This window comes from Schistocerca nitens, chromosome 9 (assembly GCF_023898315.1).
Source record: "Schistocerca nitens isolate TAMUIC-IGC-003100 chromosome 9, iqSchNite1.1, whole genome shotgun sequence".
Classification (NCBI taxonomy): domain Eukaryota; kingdom Metazoa; phylum Arthropoda; class Insecta; order Orthoptera; family Acrididae; genus Schistocerca; species Schistocerca nitens.
Window position 1 is genome coordinate 224,880,526 of NC_064622.1, and position 16,978 is coordinate 224,897,503.

The following is a 16,978-nucleotide window of genomic DNA, read 5'->3' on the forward strand; positions in this document are numbered from 1 at the left end:
TGAAGCAGTAAAACTGCCGCATCGGACATGACGTTTTAATTTATTATTTCTTTACTACTTATTACATTTGCGACATATTTTGCGGACAGCATCTATATATACCACTGAATGTACCAGCACAATTATATCATCGTGGAGATATGACATCATGAACATTGAGCTGTTTGAAAATGAAACTGCAGGGCGAAATTCACTAGAGATACAGTATATGTGACATGTTTGTACAATTACGAGTGAAATACGTTAAATATATGTGAAATATGAGTTAGATGTGCCTACAGGGACAAAGCCATGGGTAAAAACTCCTCCTAAGCCCATGGATCGATTTCAGCCAAATTTGGTAGACATATTGTTCACTATTTTGAAGGAAATACAGTGGAGTTAACAACCAGGGTGGGGGGTGATAGCGTGGAGAGAGAGAAAGGAGATGGAGGAGATGGACGTAGAGTGGAAGATGGACAGAGAGGGGAAGAGGAGACAGACAGAGAGAGGGGGAGGAGATGGAGTTTGAGAGGTTGAGGACGAAGAGGGGATTGAGGTGGTGGTCTTCGAGGGGGAAAGGAACAGACAGACAGAGGGTGGAAGAGGAGCAGATGGATAAAGAGGAGCAGGAGGAGATGAACATAGTATGTGTTGGGTGTGGGGGGCGGACGGGGGGGGGGGATGTAGGAGATTGAGAAATAGGGAGGAAAGGAGGATATGGACTAATAGAAGTTTGGAATAAATACATACTCGGGCAAAGCCAGGTAATCAGCTAGTACAAAAAATAAATAAGTTGGTGAAGTAAAGGAAGAGAAATTGGAAGGTCCATGTGCAAAGGATGGATTCCATGAGACTCGTTTAAATTTGTAAACATAGATGGCCGCAAGGGAAGCGACTGCCCAGACGACCACCCAAGATATGCGACGATAGTTGGTCTAATACATAGACGGAATGAGGGCGACAAACAGCAAACAGAGGAATCCCTGGGCAGTAGAAGGAGAAGACGGCCTTTACTGTCTGTTGCAGTGATTTTATCTCTAAAATAATTAGTAATCTTGCTTCTTTTACTAGCCCTTTTTTCTGCCTCAGCCTTTGCTTACAGTCAGCCGGGGAAAACTTTGTACCACATGTTTCTGTCTTTTGAAAATACTGGACTAGAAATAAAGAACATGTCACACCAGATATTTTAACATTTTACGTCAACAGCTACTGAGTACTTTGGAAAGAGAAAATGTATTCTAATCATGCCCTAAGAGCGTAAAATTTCAAATGTCTTACAAAGTTACATTGTCATTCAGGAGAACTTCAGACCCGTCTTGAAAAACATGGCATTTTTCCTACATCTCTCGCTCTGGGTAATGTTAGAAATGCAAATAAGAAAATTAGTTGCTAATAAGAAGTAAAAATAAATAACGTCAATTCAGTATTGCAGGTTTACTTTGAAATATCAATATCTATCCATCGACGCGACGGTGTTCAATTTAAATCACTATCGTCAGAAACAGTCTTTTGAGTCAACACAATTAATGAATAATAACAGGCCTAAGGGCTTGTAGGAAGATGAAAAGACAATTGAAATACGAACTAGAAACAGAACTATTACTTTTAGCACAAAATAATCCAAGTTAGTGGAACACCAGCTAATTGAAGCAAAAGTAGCATGTGATGCAAAGATACTCCGACTGGTAAAAAGTTACGCTGATTGACTGCACATTTGTTTCCTCCTTTTATCTGTAAGACTTGATTTATGATCAGAAAGTTGTATATTTCATTTCGATTAACTAACCGCTATCTATTCGCTGATACGAAGCATGCCAGCAGCAAAACAAAATTAACCGGATTCATATACGTTACGTAATGTAGTAACCTCGAAGTCGTATGTATGCGACTGTGAATGAGAACGGACGACACCTGTGCACCCCATCACTCTAGATCCCCGAACGTTTACAAACGAGTTAGCACACGCAGGTCGCATAATCTTCGGTCGCTACCAAGGTGAGCCAGTGCCCGAATACCGTGAGTAATGCCCGAGACCAAGGGACTTTTGCAAGTGTACATAACATGTCACAGCCGTGCACCATCTGTGGCCTTCCCACACAGTTACATACGATGTGTCTGCTGGCCTTCATGCGTAACCAGATTATCCAACGGCACGCGAAGCAGCATTAACTATACGACATTTTCTGGCTCTTAAGGCAAAAATCATATTTTTTTACACTGCAAAACTGAAAGATTTGTTTCTCTTTTCACGCAGTTGCTAGCTATTATCGCTGCTTATGCCCGTCGCAGCAGAAAAATAATGTGGGCCAGGGAACTTCTCTTTTCTTTCCATCCAGGTTCAAATGCCCGTAGGTAATCCAGATTTATGTTTCCCGAAAACTCTTAAGGCAAATGCTGGTACCTCGCATTTGTAAGAGATATAGCTGATTTCCTTCTCCACCATTTCCCGAAATTGAGCTCGTTCTTCGGCTCTTAAGGCCTCATCGTTGACGGGGTTTTAAATATTAATCATCCTTCCTTTCTTTCAAATGCAATGATTTTCTTGCTAGCCGGACATGTTCTCATGAGAAACATGATACGGCGGCAACGACGGCTTCATCGCAGCAGTGATATTTTAAGTACAACATTAGCAGTGTGTTCGCTATGAATTTTAGACCGATTCGTGAGAGACTACTTAAGCAAAATAATGCGTCCAGTAATGTAACACATTTAAGCTAACCCTTCCCTTTTCGTAAGCAACATCTGATGTCTATCGGTTTAGTGTTTGCCGACCATCAGAGCATAGCCTCCGATTCTCGGTGTTCATCTCAGACTTCCCTGCGGCGGGAAGGTCTGTGACGAGATCCACTCAGCCGCGTGATTCGAAATGACAAGCTGCTCGACAAAACATGCAGCGAAAGTGACACACAAGCCGCCGATGTGCTGTGAAATTGAAACGCTTGCAACAGTTGGGAGCTACACGAAATTATTATTATTAGTCTATCAATTTTAACTTTTTTGGTGTGTTCAATCACTGGAATAGAGCTGCTTCGAACAAATACGTTTTGGAAAATTCTGTTCCGACCAAACACAATTTCCTTCTTTACCAGCCGTATACGTATCGGGGAAGTTTCGCCATCGTCAGTGGTTTTTGGTGGAACTTGATTGAAACATTTTTGAACGAAAACAAGGAAAATCGTGTTTGCTGAAGATAGAATCCTTTTCTCAAAGATAATTTCTTTGATCTCTAACCTCAAGTACCTCTCTGTGTGCAGAAGTGTGCGAAAATAGGGCGCTGCTTCAAATACTTTGGAGTATACGTGGGGAATCGGTTAAAAGCATGGAGTAAGCTCGAGGTCTAAGGTCTTTATCTGTTTTACGCTTGCTAAACACCATTCAGTGCAGCAAGCAATAACATTCGTAGATGTTTTGCCATGTGCTGTCCTTCACGCCCCCTACAGAACACACATATCAACACGATATTCAAGTCAGAATTGTCTCCGAAATACTATGGCGAGGAACTGGACTGTCGGCTTACACAAGGCTGCTATAACAGATTGCTTCGTTTTTAAAGTTATATATTCTACAAAGTAGTAAATGTACAAATTTGACTGATACGTGAAGAGTACCGTAAACTCACAGAGTTTGTGTTGTGCCCGCCAGTTGGCGTTGCGAGTCCAGTGCCTTGACGAAACGGTGACAAAGCAAGAAAACAGTTTTCGTGTTGAAATATGCGCGACGTTTGTTACGGCAGAGCAGCGTCCAATCAGAGGGAATTATCGAAGAGAATCGTCATCTAAACTGTGCATTGTGGGGCGGTATCGACAATTTAGAGACGTTGTTTCTGTAAACAAAAAAGTGCAGGTTTACCAAGTGAGCCGTATACAACCACGGAGAGGATGACGGAAGTTCCGTACGAAGTCCAAGAAAATTAACAGTCCGCGCAAGCCAGGAGCTTGGAATACCACAGAAAACCGTGTGGGAGATTATGCTACGGCGGTTAAATTAAAAACCGTACCGTCTGCAGTTCAGGGATCACTTTCGAATGAAAATTCCGCCTCTAAACTGATATTCCGCAAAGAAGCAGCGTTTCATTTATTTCGGAAGCTTAATCACTGCAATATCAGAGTGTGCGGCACTGAAAACCCTCATGATATTGTGGTGCATGGACGAGATTCGCCGAAAGTTAATGTCTTCCGTGCAAATTCACAGACGAAGCTGTACGGGATCACGTACATAATATTGTGGGGAAGACGAACCAAAGACTGCATTTAACTGGTAGAACACTTAGAAGATCAACAGGTCTACTAAAGAGACTGCCTGCACTACGCTTGCCTGTCCTTTTCTCTTTTATTGCTGTACAGTGTAGGATCCGAGCCATACAGAATTGATGGAGGATATCGGACAAGTTCAAAAGACGACAACTATTACGTATTATCACGGTATAGGGGAGAGAGTGTCATGCATGTGATATGCCAGTTGTGGTTGCAATCATTAAACAAGGTCGTTTACCGTTGCACCGAGATCTTTTCACGAAATTTCCGTCGCCAACTTTCTCCTCCGAATGCGGAAATATTTTATTGACGTCATCATACATAGGGAGAAATGGTCATTGTACTCAAAATACAAGAAATCAGAGCTCGCAAGGAAAGATTTAAGTGTTTGTTTTCCCCGCGCGCTGTTCGAGAGAAGAACAGTAGAAGAAGAGTGTGGTAGTGGTTCAATGAAGCTTCGGCCAGACACTTTAATATGAATTGCACACTTTCTCATGTAGATGTAGATTCTCTGCGATGCTAAAATTACGAATGCGGAATAGACATTAAAAGGTAGTACTACACCCACCGGCAATCTTACGCTTATCCTACTACCACAAGTATTACGACTTTTGTGTCGCAGCCTGACACAAACTAGGTAGATCATTGCAGAGAACAACATAGCGTGCGGAAACCAAGACGGATCTAAGACGGTGGCGGAAAATGCTGTAAAGATCAAACATTAAGACTACAAGTAAGGTTAGCTCAATCATTACAGATGAGCAAAATCATGACTTTGTAAACAACAACACACTGTCTGGGTTCCTAAATCAAAGGCCTGATGCGAAAGCCAGCTAACAGCAGCATTTGTGAATCAACGTATTGAGACTTGAACAACAAGAATCGAAATGCCGTTCTACAACTATCTACTACTGTTGGCGTCTAATAAAGGTGCGTTTACACTGCGATTTGTATCGGCACATGTATGAGATACATGTATATGCGACTTTGCGACATGTATCGCGACTTGTATGAGTTGACAAGTATCAACCTCATACATGTATGAGCGTGCGTTTACACTGGTTGATATGTATCACTGTGCGATAGCTTCCGACGACGATTTGGAAGTTTTCACATTTTTATGTGCTGATACACTTGCTCTTTTGGAAGATGATAGGAAGAAAAGGCGGAGGAAGCGTAGATGGTGGCACAGAGAGTTTCTCGCGAATTAACGCTAGAGGATGGCGCATATTTTAGAAATTATGTTAGGATGAGTATGGAGGATTTCCGCGGTTTGTTATCACTTGTGGCTCCTCTTGTGTCCAAAACCAACACAAACTTTCGGGAAGCGATTCCACCAGAGGATCAGTTGGCAGTAACACTCCGTTTTTTAGCCACTGGGGATTCCTCGTAAAACGAAGATTTCATGACAAAACATTTGCATTGTCGCGCGATTGCTAATGCCAACGTCTCACACACGATTGTCGGCATCCGTTGTCAACATTATCACGCGAGGCAGCCGGAATAACAGCAAAACATTGATATACGTGCCAGATGCATGAAAAAAATATATAATGTATTACATACTCTGATATATATAAAACTTTTACCTTCACTTCTTGCGATAAAACTTGCACAATGGCCTCGCAAACACGAAGAATAATGTTGCATATGGCACTTTTTGATATTCTATGCAGATACATTAACGTCGAAACGACAGTCGGCGCCTTCAAAACTCAAACAGCCGCCAAAGAGCCTGGTACTACGCATGCGCTAATCGTCGAAATAAGCGGCAGTCGACAAGACGACAGGAAATGATAGTACTGCGCATGCGCGAGTTCTTCAAATGTCGCTCATACATGTCGCGTATATGGCCAAAAAGCGATATACAAAATGTATACGCGACATGTATGAGCTCGAGGGTCCGCATACAAGTTCCGTGAATTTTTGTATGAGGTGATGTATCGCGACATGTCAAATTGACATGTCGCTCATACATGTCGCGATACATGTATCCCAGTGTAAACGTACCTTAAGAACGTTCAACCCATTTGTCCATAGGGTGCAGTATTTTACCCGAAGGTATTGCCAGTTAATTCAGCTGATAGCCGCATGTTCTGAACCTCTATTGTTTCTGTTGTTGTCCAGTGTACCAGTTTTTGTTTGCTATTGGCTAATCTATTGTAGGCCTACTTCCTGTCAAGCGCAGGTGACAAAAGTCATGGGATGCCGATATGCACATATACAGATGGTGGTAGCACCGCGTCACAAGGTTTAAAAGGGCAGTGCGTTGGTAGAGCTGTCATTTACACTCAGATGGTTCATGTGAAATGATTTTCCACATGGCCGCTCGACGGGAACTAACAACCACTTAACGCGGTGTGGTAGTTGGAGCTAGACGCATGGAATCTTCCATTACGAGAATCGTTAGGGAATTCAGTTTTCCGAGATCCAAAGTGTCAAGAGTGTGCCGAGAATACCAAATTTCAGTCATTACCTGTCATCACGTACCACGCAGGCACCGTTTGTGTAAAGTTGCCGGTGCTAACAGACAAGCAACACTACCTCAACTAACCGCAGACGTGATTGTGGGACGTACGACGATCATATCCGTTAGCATAGTGTGGTGAAATTTGGCGTTAATGGAGTATGGCAGCAGACGAATGGCGCGAGTACATTTACTAACAGCACGACATCGCCTGCAGCGCCTCTCCTGGGCTCGTGACCACATCGGTTGGGCCCTAGACGACTGGAAAAGCGTGGCCTATAGTCCGTGAGACGAGTGATTGGTACTGACAGCTCCGGCGGGCAGACGGCGCTGTTGCCGAACGTGGCTCACAGCACGCGGCGCCCTGTCTGCTACACGCATTCTCTAGCAGCAGAAATAAAAGCGAGACAAAATACAAGTCGTATTGGTACGCGTGAATTTATTTAAAGTTGATGCTTGAAATATATTAACTCGAAAACTGATAAGAGCTATTTAGTACAAGTATCTAAGATGCTGAAACATAATAAAGTTATTTGTTAAATTTCACAACTGAAATGAAAACTATGTTCGCAAGTTGTTGAACATTAGCAGTTTTGGTTTCCATTGTTAAGTATTAGCATTATTAATTTGTTCTACTACAAGTTACAGAATAATTGGTCAGTGTATTAAGAGCTATAATCTGAAGAAAGTACTCACAATATGATGATCTGGTTGTAGATCGATAGCAAACTCCCTCCTTACATTCCTGAATACGTTGTAGTTACTGTAATGGAAAAACACCACTCACATCACTGTCAGAATCTGATTTGACATTGTCTTCCTCAGCACTACTCGAACTATCACTGCTCTCTCCCAGATGTATAATTAAATTTTCGATGCATTCTTCCACAACCCCTTCGGTTTTGGCCGCCTCTCTGATGGCACTTGCAGTACTGTTTACAATTTTAGCCCACGCCTCGCTTGTCACTTTATTGATGGCTGCTGGAAGGAGAGTTTCAACTTCAGAGATCGTGAATTTTTCATTGTTTGCAGCAATGTAATTTTTTATCTGCGCCCACACTCCTTCAATTGCATTGAAGTGACAGTGGTATGGAGGAAGCCGAACGATTTAATGTTCGTGCCTTTTAGCAATTTCGTCAATTACATATGTTGGAAATTGGGGTTTCTTTTGTGCCACAATTTCGAGCAGTTCCGCCTTCCTTAAATCTTCTCTGAAATCTACTTTTCGCCGTTTCAACCACTGAATGATATCGTCTTTTTTTGTTGCCAATGTTGGTGCCTTATCGTGAACAACGGAATCATCAGGCGCATTGTCCATAACAATCACTGATGGACTTGTCAGATTCGTCATAAGCGATGTCTCGAACCATTCTTGAAATACTACACTGTTCATTTCTTCATGGCAATCTCCCGTCTGTTTTGACCGAAACATTTTCAAGCAGTTTGGCACAAAACCTTTCGATGTTCCTGCATGTAAGACAATAATACGCCCTCCTTTGCCAACAGGCACTGCCATTGCCCCCTCGGGCGTTCCATCATTCCAGCCTCTACGTAAAGAATGGCTGGCATTGACCCAAGTTTCATCTAACCACACTATACTTTCGAATTCCACATCCATGATCCTGCGCAGAAATCAGCACCGCCATGCAACTACATCTGTCCTTTCCATTAATATTTTGCGTCCGTTAAACAGTGAATAGCAGAAGCCTATGTCTTTCAACACTGTACGCAATGAAAATTTGCTCCCTTTAAAAAGATCGTCTTTCTGAAGCGACACCTGTAATTTAGATAGAGTGGGATGTTCCCTTCTCTTATAATAGCTGTATATATGACGACGAATAGCGTCTTTCTGAAAATCGTCCAAAGCTGTCACCTGCTTATTTCTCGGTCGCTTCTTTCCTGGTGTGTGCAGCTTTGTTGTGCCACTCTCGTCACAATCTACACTATACTGTTCTTTCCCTTTCTTTACAACAGTGTTCTTACTTATTTTCAATGCCGCTGCAGTTCTCTTCACAACCTGAACAACAGGAATTAAGGGCCCACCTTTGTCCTTTTCTTTCTCAAAGTAATCCCTCACAGAGCACACGAATTCACGGGCCTGGGTGTGTAGCACACTTTTCTTCCTCCGTTTCACTTCTAGTGTTGGGCTGGTACTACCCGCCGCACTAGACATTGTTTACAACGAAACATAAACAAAGAAACACTAAAAACAACAAAAACGACATAAACTGCGAATTCAACTTCAGACAAACGACGAACGACCGCACCGCCTGCACGCGAGACATTGGTAAGTTTCATAAGCGCGCGCGACCGGGTTTCAGAGCGGCAACGTGGCCCTTGCTACCCGCTCAAAGTCAGGTCTTCATTGGCTGCCTGCCTGCGGTCGCTAGGCAACGCTACCGAGCTGTCAATACCAAAGACTCGTCTCCCAGACTGTAGTCAGATGAGTCCCGGTTTCAGTTGGTGAGAGCGTATGGTAGGGTTCGAGTATGGCGCAGACCCCACGAGCCATGGATCCAAGTAGTCAATAAGGTAATTTGCAAGCTGGTAGTGGCTCCATAATGGTGTGGGCTGTATTTACATGGAACAGACTGGGTCCTAGGGCCCAACTGAACAGAGTATTAGCTGTAAAGGCTTATGTTCGGGTACTTGGAGACCATTTGCAGGCAATCATTGCCTTCATGTTCCTAAAGAACGGTCTCATTTTTATAGATGACAATGCAGCATGTCACCGCACCACAATTGTTCGCGATTGGTTTGTAGAACATTTTGGCAAATTCTGGTGAATGATTTGGCCACTCATCGAACATTTATGGGACGTAATCGAGAGGTCGGTTCGTGCACCGGCAACACTTTCTCAACTATCGACTACTGTAAAGGGATAAAATTCTGCAATGGACTTGCAGCGATTTGTGTAGTCCATGTCATGTCCAGTTGCTGCAATACGGCGCGGAAAAGGAGGTACGACGCGATATTTGGAGTTATCCCATGACTTTTGTTACCTCACCGCATATAAAAATAAAATAAATCCTGTTAACATCGAAGATACTTTACTAAAGAGAAGTAAATGAATTAAAGAAATTACTTGAAATGTCATTAGCTTACATCTACTTCACATTTAATAACAAGATGTACTTTTAAGCAGACGGCCTGCATGTGGACACATTCTAGCGGGAATGTTGGTAGAAATCCTTGTTATTCATTTGGAAAATATTTCTTTTCTTAAGTACAGTGACATGAAGGGAAAAAACAGCTTAACACAAACGATATGTGGATGATGAGTTAGTCTAGTTCAATGGGAATGAAACAGGAATTCGTAGCTACTTATCATTGCTAAACAGTAAGCATCTCATCATTAAATTTATTTCAGAAATTGAAGAGATTAATTCGATAATCTTCTTAGATATGACAATAATAAAGCACAATGGTAGATATAGTTTTGGCACTTTTAAAAAATCAACAAACACTGACATTATCGTAATCCTTTCAGCGTATTCTGATGCAATAGCCCCATACTTAGCAATCATATACAACCGCTCGCTAGACAGAAAACCCGCATCAAATGACTAGAAAGTTGCACATGTCACGCCAATACTCAAGAGAGGAAGTACGAGCACTTCCATGAGTTACAGATCAAGTTCCATAACGTCGATTTGCAGTAGGATTTTGGAACCTATACTGTGTTCGAACGTTATGAACTGCCTTGAAGAAAACGATTTATTCACTTACAGTGGATGTGGATGGATATGGTGTTATGGGCGCTCAACAGTGTAGTCTTTAGCGCCCGAACGGAAACAACAACGGACGAGTGTCACTAAAATGCAGCAAGTGCAAAAATAGGACTAAAATTAAAGGTGACAGTCTACATAGGCAGTGTGCACGTCAACAGTAGCAAATTGGAAAGCAGCACATAAAGAGGAGAACTGCAAGAGAACGTAGGAGAAGGGGTTAAAATGAAACACATAGAACATGTGTGGAACTGGCCTATTACAAGAATAAAAAGGGTGGTCAGCCACTCTGCAACACACTAAAAGTTCCAACCTAAAATTTTAGGCTGAAGCCCAGAAACATCACAGTACCTAACTTTCTTGACACTCGCCTCGTCATCGGCTAAAACCGAGGGCAGATCCCCACTAATATTAACTTCCGCCCTGACAGAACGATATAAATCACACTCAACTAAAATGTGGCGTACAGTGATTCGTACGCCACAGGCATCACACAGCGGGGGTTCCTCTCGCCGTAGTAAGAAGGCATGCGTAAGAGGACAGTGCCCTATGCGAAGACGTGTAAGGGTCACTTCGTCACGCCTAGGTGACCGGCAGGAGGAACACCACGGTTGGATGGTGGGTTTCACCAACCGCAGCTTATTTTTCCTCACCGCCAACCATTCCTCCTCCCACAATTGCATATACTTCCGCCGCAGCACCGAAACGACACCTTGCAAAGGAATAGAACATTGTGCCACCTCCGGTAATCTGCAGGCGTCCTTGGCAGCTCTATCAGCTTGTTCATTTCCCCGTATGCCCACATGCCCTGGCACCCAGCAAAAGGACACTTGCTTGTCCTGTCGTTGGAGGATGTACAGATGGTCGTAAATCAGCTGTTCCAACTTCTCCGCTGGGTACAGGTTCTGCAGTGACTGTAATGCGCTCAGTGAGTCAGAGCAAATTAGGAAGTGTTTGCCGTGAGTACACCGTATCTGCTCCAATGCCTTCAGGATCGCGTGAAGTTCTGCGGAAAAAAACAGTGTATTCCTGGGGAAGGCGAATCCTGATGACACGTTCGGGGAACACTACTGAGCAGCCAAGAAAATCCCCCTGTTGGGATCCATCAGTGTAGACTACTGTAAAATCATGATGCCTATCTAAAATGTTAAAAAACAAATTGTTGAAAGTAAAATCTGATGTACTGTCTTTCTTAAAATTTGCCAAATCTAAAATCAGTGTGGGCCTCTGGAGGAGCCAAGGTGGTTATCTGCTCCAACCTCGACGTGAAACATTAAAACCGCCCACACCCATCTCTAAAATGCAATCCTTTGCACGAATCCCATAGGGCCTTCTTGCTCGTTGCCGGTTGCGAAAAAGTATTTCCAGTGGAGGCCGAGCAACAGTGTGGTATGCAGGTGTGTATGGTGTGGATAATGTTTGATAGGCCTGGCGCACCATTAGTAGACGCCGCCGGAGGTGAAGTGGCGGTTCACCTGCCTCTGCACAGAGGCTCGGTATGGGGCTCGTTCTGAACGCCCCAGTGGCCAACCGAATCCCCTCATGGTGCACCACATCCAACAGCTTCAAATAAGTGGGTCTTGCAGACCCATACACCGTGCATCCATAATCAAGCCGGGACCGCACGAAGGCTCTGTAAAACCGGAGCAGACAAGTCCTGTCGGCTCCCCATGTGTGGTGACTAAGACATTTTAAAATAGACAGTGCCTTAAGAGACCGTTTTTTCAGTTCCTTAATGTGTGGCAGCCGCGTAAGCTTAGAATCAAAAGTGAGGCCCAGAAACTTCACCGTGTCTTTAAAATTCAGAACGGTGTCCCTCATCCTCAACTCAGGCAAGTCAAAAATGGAACGAGAACTGTTAAAAAGAACACCCACCGACTTATCAGTTGAAAACTTAAAACCATTCTTCTGTGCCCATTCATCCAAACGTCGCAGAGTGAGTTGCAACTGACGAGTCGTCGTTGCAAGGCTTGAAGAAAAGCAAAATACAGAGAAATCGTCCACAAACAAAGAACACTGCACAGGACTTTTCACAACAGACGTAATAATAGCAATAGCAAAGACCGTCACACTTAAAACACTACCTTTAGGGACACCGTTCTCTTGTTCAAAGCGACTAGACAGTACGTCTCCGACTCGGTACCGAAAATAACGTGTCGACAGGAAGGACCGAATAAAATTGGGGAGACATCCACGAAAACCCCATTCGTGGAGCTGCCTGATGATAAGATGCCTCCAAGCAGTGTCGTATGCCTTTTCAATGTCAAAAAATATTCCCAAGAGGTGATGCTGGCGCAGGAAAGCCTGTTGTAGCCGCCTCCAGGAGGGCCAGGTTATCAAAGGTGGAGCGATACCTCCTGAACCCACACTGAAAGCGACCAAGGAATTGTCTGGATTCTAACATCCAGTCAAGGCGGCGGTTGACCATCCGCTCCAAGGTCTTTCCCACGCAGCTAGTGAGGGCAACACTACGGTAGCTACCCGGGCACGTGCGGTCTTTCCCAGATTTTAAAAGAGGAATTAAAATTGCTTGACGCCACGAGTCGGGGAAGTGACCGGACATCCAAACAAGATTAAAAAGTCGGAGGAGGATTTCTTTATTTCTCCCTGTGAGGTGCTATAGTGGATTCTATCCCGACCAGGGGATGTATCACGAGCCCCACACAATGCAGAATCCAGTTCCCAAATGGAAAATGGGCAGTTGTACTCTTCTGTATTGGGTGAGCGGAAGTCAAAACTGCTCCTCTCAGCAGCCACTCTGTGGGGCTGGAAAGCTGGATTCTGGCTGGCGGTTGCAGTAATAGCTGCAAAATGAGCCGCCATAGACTGGGCAATATCTTTTGGGGTCGTTTGGAAAGTACCATTCCACATTATAGCAGCCATAGGGCACCTCCCACCTCTCCCAGAAATCCTCCTGATGGTCTCCCATACAATGGAACTTCGTGTAGAACGATTAATGGTGTTCAGGAACTGCTGCTACGACCTCTTCTTGCTCTCTCGTATAATCCGACGACACTTTGCCCTCGCCACCCGAAAGGCTGCAAGGTTCTCTACAATTGGCCAGCATTTGAATCTACGCAGAGCTGCCCGCCTAGCCCTGATTGCAGAGCGGCATTCGTCGCTCCACCAAGGGACAGGCTGCCGCTTCGGTTGTCCCGTGGACTGTGGGATGGACGCTTCACTGGCGCGGTGGATCACTTCAGTAATATGATCCACTCATTCCTGGACACTGAACCGATGTTCAAACTGGGCTAGTTGACTATACAGTGCCCAGTTGGCTCTACCGAGCACCCATCGAGGCGGTTTCCTTTCCGGTTCCAGATGGGGAAGTGATCGCTGCCGTGTAAGTCATCAACCACTTCCCATGCAGCAGTGTGGGCGATGGCTGGAGAGCAAAGTGATAGATCAATGGCAGAGAACGACCCAGTTGCAATTCAAAAATGCGTGCTTTGACCTATATTTAGCAAATAGGCACTGGAAGACAGAATAAGCCTCTCGATTGTTCTACCCCTGGGGCAAGTACTCACAGAGCCCCAAAGCATATTCTGTGCATTAAAATCACCACAGAGGATGAAGGGGTGGGGGATCTGTGTAAGAAGATCACTGAGAGCCTCTTCGTCGAGCACATCATGTGGGGGCAGGTAAAGCGAACATACACATGACGCACATGTACTAATATTGCAACTGCCTGTAAATTCGTCGTGAGGGAGAGAGTCGAGGAGTGGTAGTCGGTGTTGACGAAGATACCTACTCCGCCTCGAGCTCTCTGTCCACTAAGGTCGTCCTTTTTGTGGAGGACATAACCACGTAGCTCAGGGGTGTATGTTTCACTGAAATTTGTCTCTTGCAGACATACGCACATAGGTCTATCCTGAATCAATAGACGTAGTTCGTCCACATGTGTCCTGAACCCTTGCAGGTTGCATTGCAATATGGGAGCCATCACGGTGGAGGCTCAGTCTTGGGGCGAGATGATTGCCCCATATTCTCAGACTCCATCAGCTCTGGGGAAGAGTCTGATGAAGCGTCTAGTGGGACCCCATTAACATGATCCGAGGGTTTACCAGCCGATTTAATCTGTTGGTGCTGCTTGACGTGTGCTTTCCTTTGTTTAGGGGGCTTTGCTAGAACTGGAGCAGGGGTGTTTATGACCATGCTGGGCTTTGGAACAGCCTCAGCAATCGGAGATGTCTGGGGTTCTTCAATGTTAGCTACTGTACCTTTCTCTGCTGTTCAAGGAGGGGCTACAGGCTCTGATACACTTGCTGCCTTGCAAGTGCACTGACACGTTGTAACGCCGGAAATGCATATCCTCCTATTTCCATCTACTGTTCTATAAATTTTTTCCTCATTTTGTTACCTGAAGATATGACATTTCTGTGTCTTTATATATTGTAATTGTTTTACTATTTGTATATATATGCATTTATGTCGATGTATAATTGGTTTGTTTTGTGAACATTATTTGTATTTATACGCTGAGTCTGGCCTAGGGAAAACTATGCTATCGAACGAATACATCGATAGGTCGTGTGGAGAACCAAAGTGTTTAGGATCTTTGGTAGTGTTAACTCTGCCGCATGGAGCGCGGGCAGAGAGAGTCTGGCTGGAGGAGGGCAGTGGAGCAGGTGTGTTGTGTGACGCTCCCGCGAGTTGCCGCGCTTTCGGGGTTTGGCAGCATGTAATTGCGCTCGACTTGCTATGATAGTTTCTCGACACGGTGTCGCGGACGGGAAGCATTAGCTGGCGCACATCAAGAGCCCTTTTCGCCTGGTGACCGTGTCGAGAAGGAGGCGCGCCAACAGCTTCTGCAACAGCGACGGCCGGCAATGAGTGACTGTCGCCACCTCCTCGATCGACGGCTTCAAACCTTCAATCAACCAACAAGGAAGACTGGAAGCACGTAAAGTTCTAGAGCTGTATGGCAGACCTCAGCTTTTAAAACTGTTGCATCACAAAAATACAGCAACTTAGCATGAACCTTTGTTGCTCATTGTCCCAATTGCCTTACTAAGTAGGGTCCCTTCCTTTTCTGGAATGTACCCGAGTGTCGTTAAAATTCAGACGCCAGCATTAAAGTAATATCATTCCATTTCACTGCTTTAATTTCAAAGTTCAGTTAAAGTATTCATAGCTGGCTACAATATTTAGATTACACAAGCACAAATTAAGAGTGTGAGTTTCGTTAGCATATTTTAGCTTACCTGTGACTGCAGCTCAGCTTGGTACGTACTAAATGTTACTATTGTTAATTGTCTAGAATCATTTAATTCAAATTCAAAGTTAAATCTCTTATTTCTAAATTGCGTAGATTCAAGTAGCTTTTGAAATGATTGTTGAGGTAGCCCAAGACTAACCGTATTTTACTGAATTTCGATGTGCTTCAGAAACAAAGCTCACTATTAATTTCAGTCACTAAATTAACTTTCAATTTTCCGGTTTTATTAATTCTTTTGCTAAATTAAGTCAGAGTGTAGCGAATTTTATTACTTCTGACAAACTTTCAGTTTTCACACTACACGTGTCAACCTTCAGTTGCCACGCTTATAGTGCTAATTATATGTGCAATAACCTTTCTTTTTCAGTCATTATAGTAATTGTCCATAGGACTGGCGACCGTAATTTCCCCCAAATTTCAAATATCTAATTACCGCTAGTTAATTGTTAACGTAACGGCCGCACATTTACTTTCTTTATTAACTTTACCCCTTTTCAAAATTAATTTCCACCAGTTTCATTTGCATTTTTCCTTTCATTTAGATGTAACCCTTTCCTCCCTCTTTACCGACAGATTAACTTCGGTGACGATTGCTTTTCCCAAATTTCCATTAGGTACACGCGGTTTAATTTTTCACTGTCATTAAGGTCGATAAGTGAGGAGGAGGTTACAACGTGCAGGTGTTAGTGCCAACACTAACAACCTCCGTCTGTGTAGATGCATCGACTTTTGGAGGCGGCTTCTGAACAATGGAAGCAAAAGACGTAACGAATGTGGGTGGCTGCATGGCCTTATTCACTTACAGTCAGCGCGGATTCAGAAAATATCTATTTTGCGAAACACAACTGGCTCTTTATTTGCACGCAGTAATGAGTGCTGCCGATAGGGGATCTCAAATTGATTCCATATTTCTAGATTTCCAAAAGACTATTGACACCGTTCCTCACAAGAGACTTCTAATCAAATTGCGTGCCTATGGAGTATCATCGCTTCAGTTGTACATATGAATCCGTGATTTCATCTCAGAAAAGTTTCAGCACTTAGTAGTTAACGGAAAATCACAAAGGAAAACAGAAATGATATCTGCCGTTACCAAAAGAGTTTTTATAGGCCCTCTGTTGTTCCTTACCCACGTAAACGATTTAGGAGATAGAATGAGATTTTCACTCTTCAGCGGAGTGTGCACCGATATGAAACTTCCTGGCAGATTAAAACTGTGTGCCGAACCGAGAGTCGTACTCGGTACCTTTGCCTTTCGCGAGAAAGTGCTCTACCATCTGAGCTACCCAAGCAGGATTCACGCCCCGTCCTCACAGCTTTACTTCTGTCA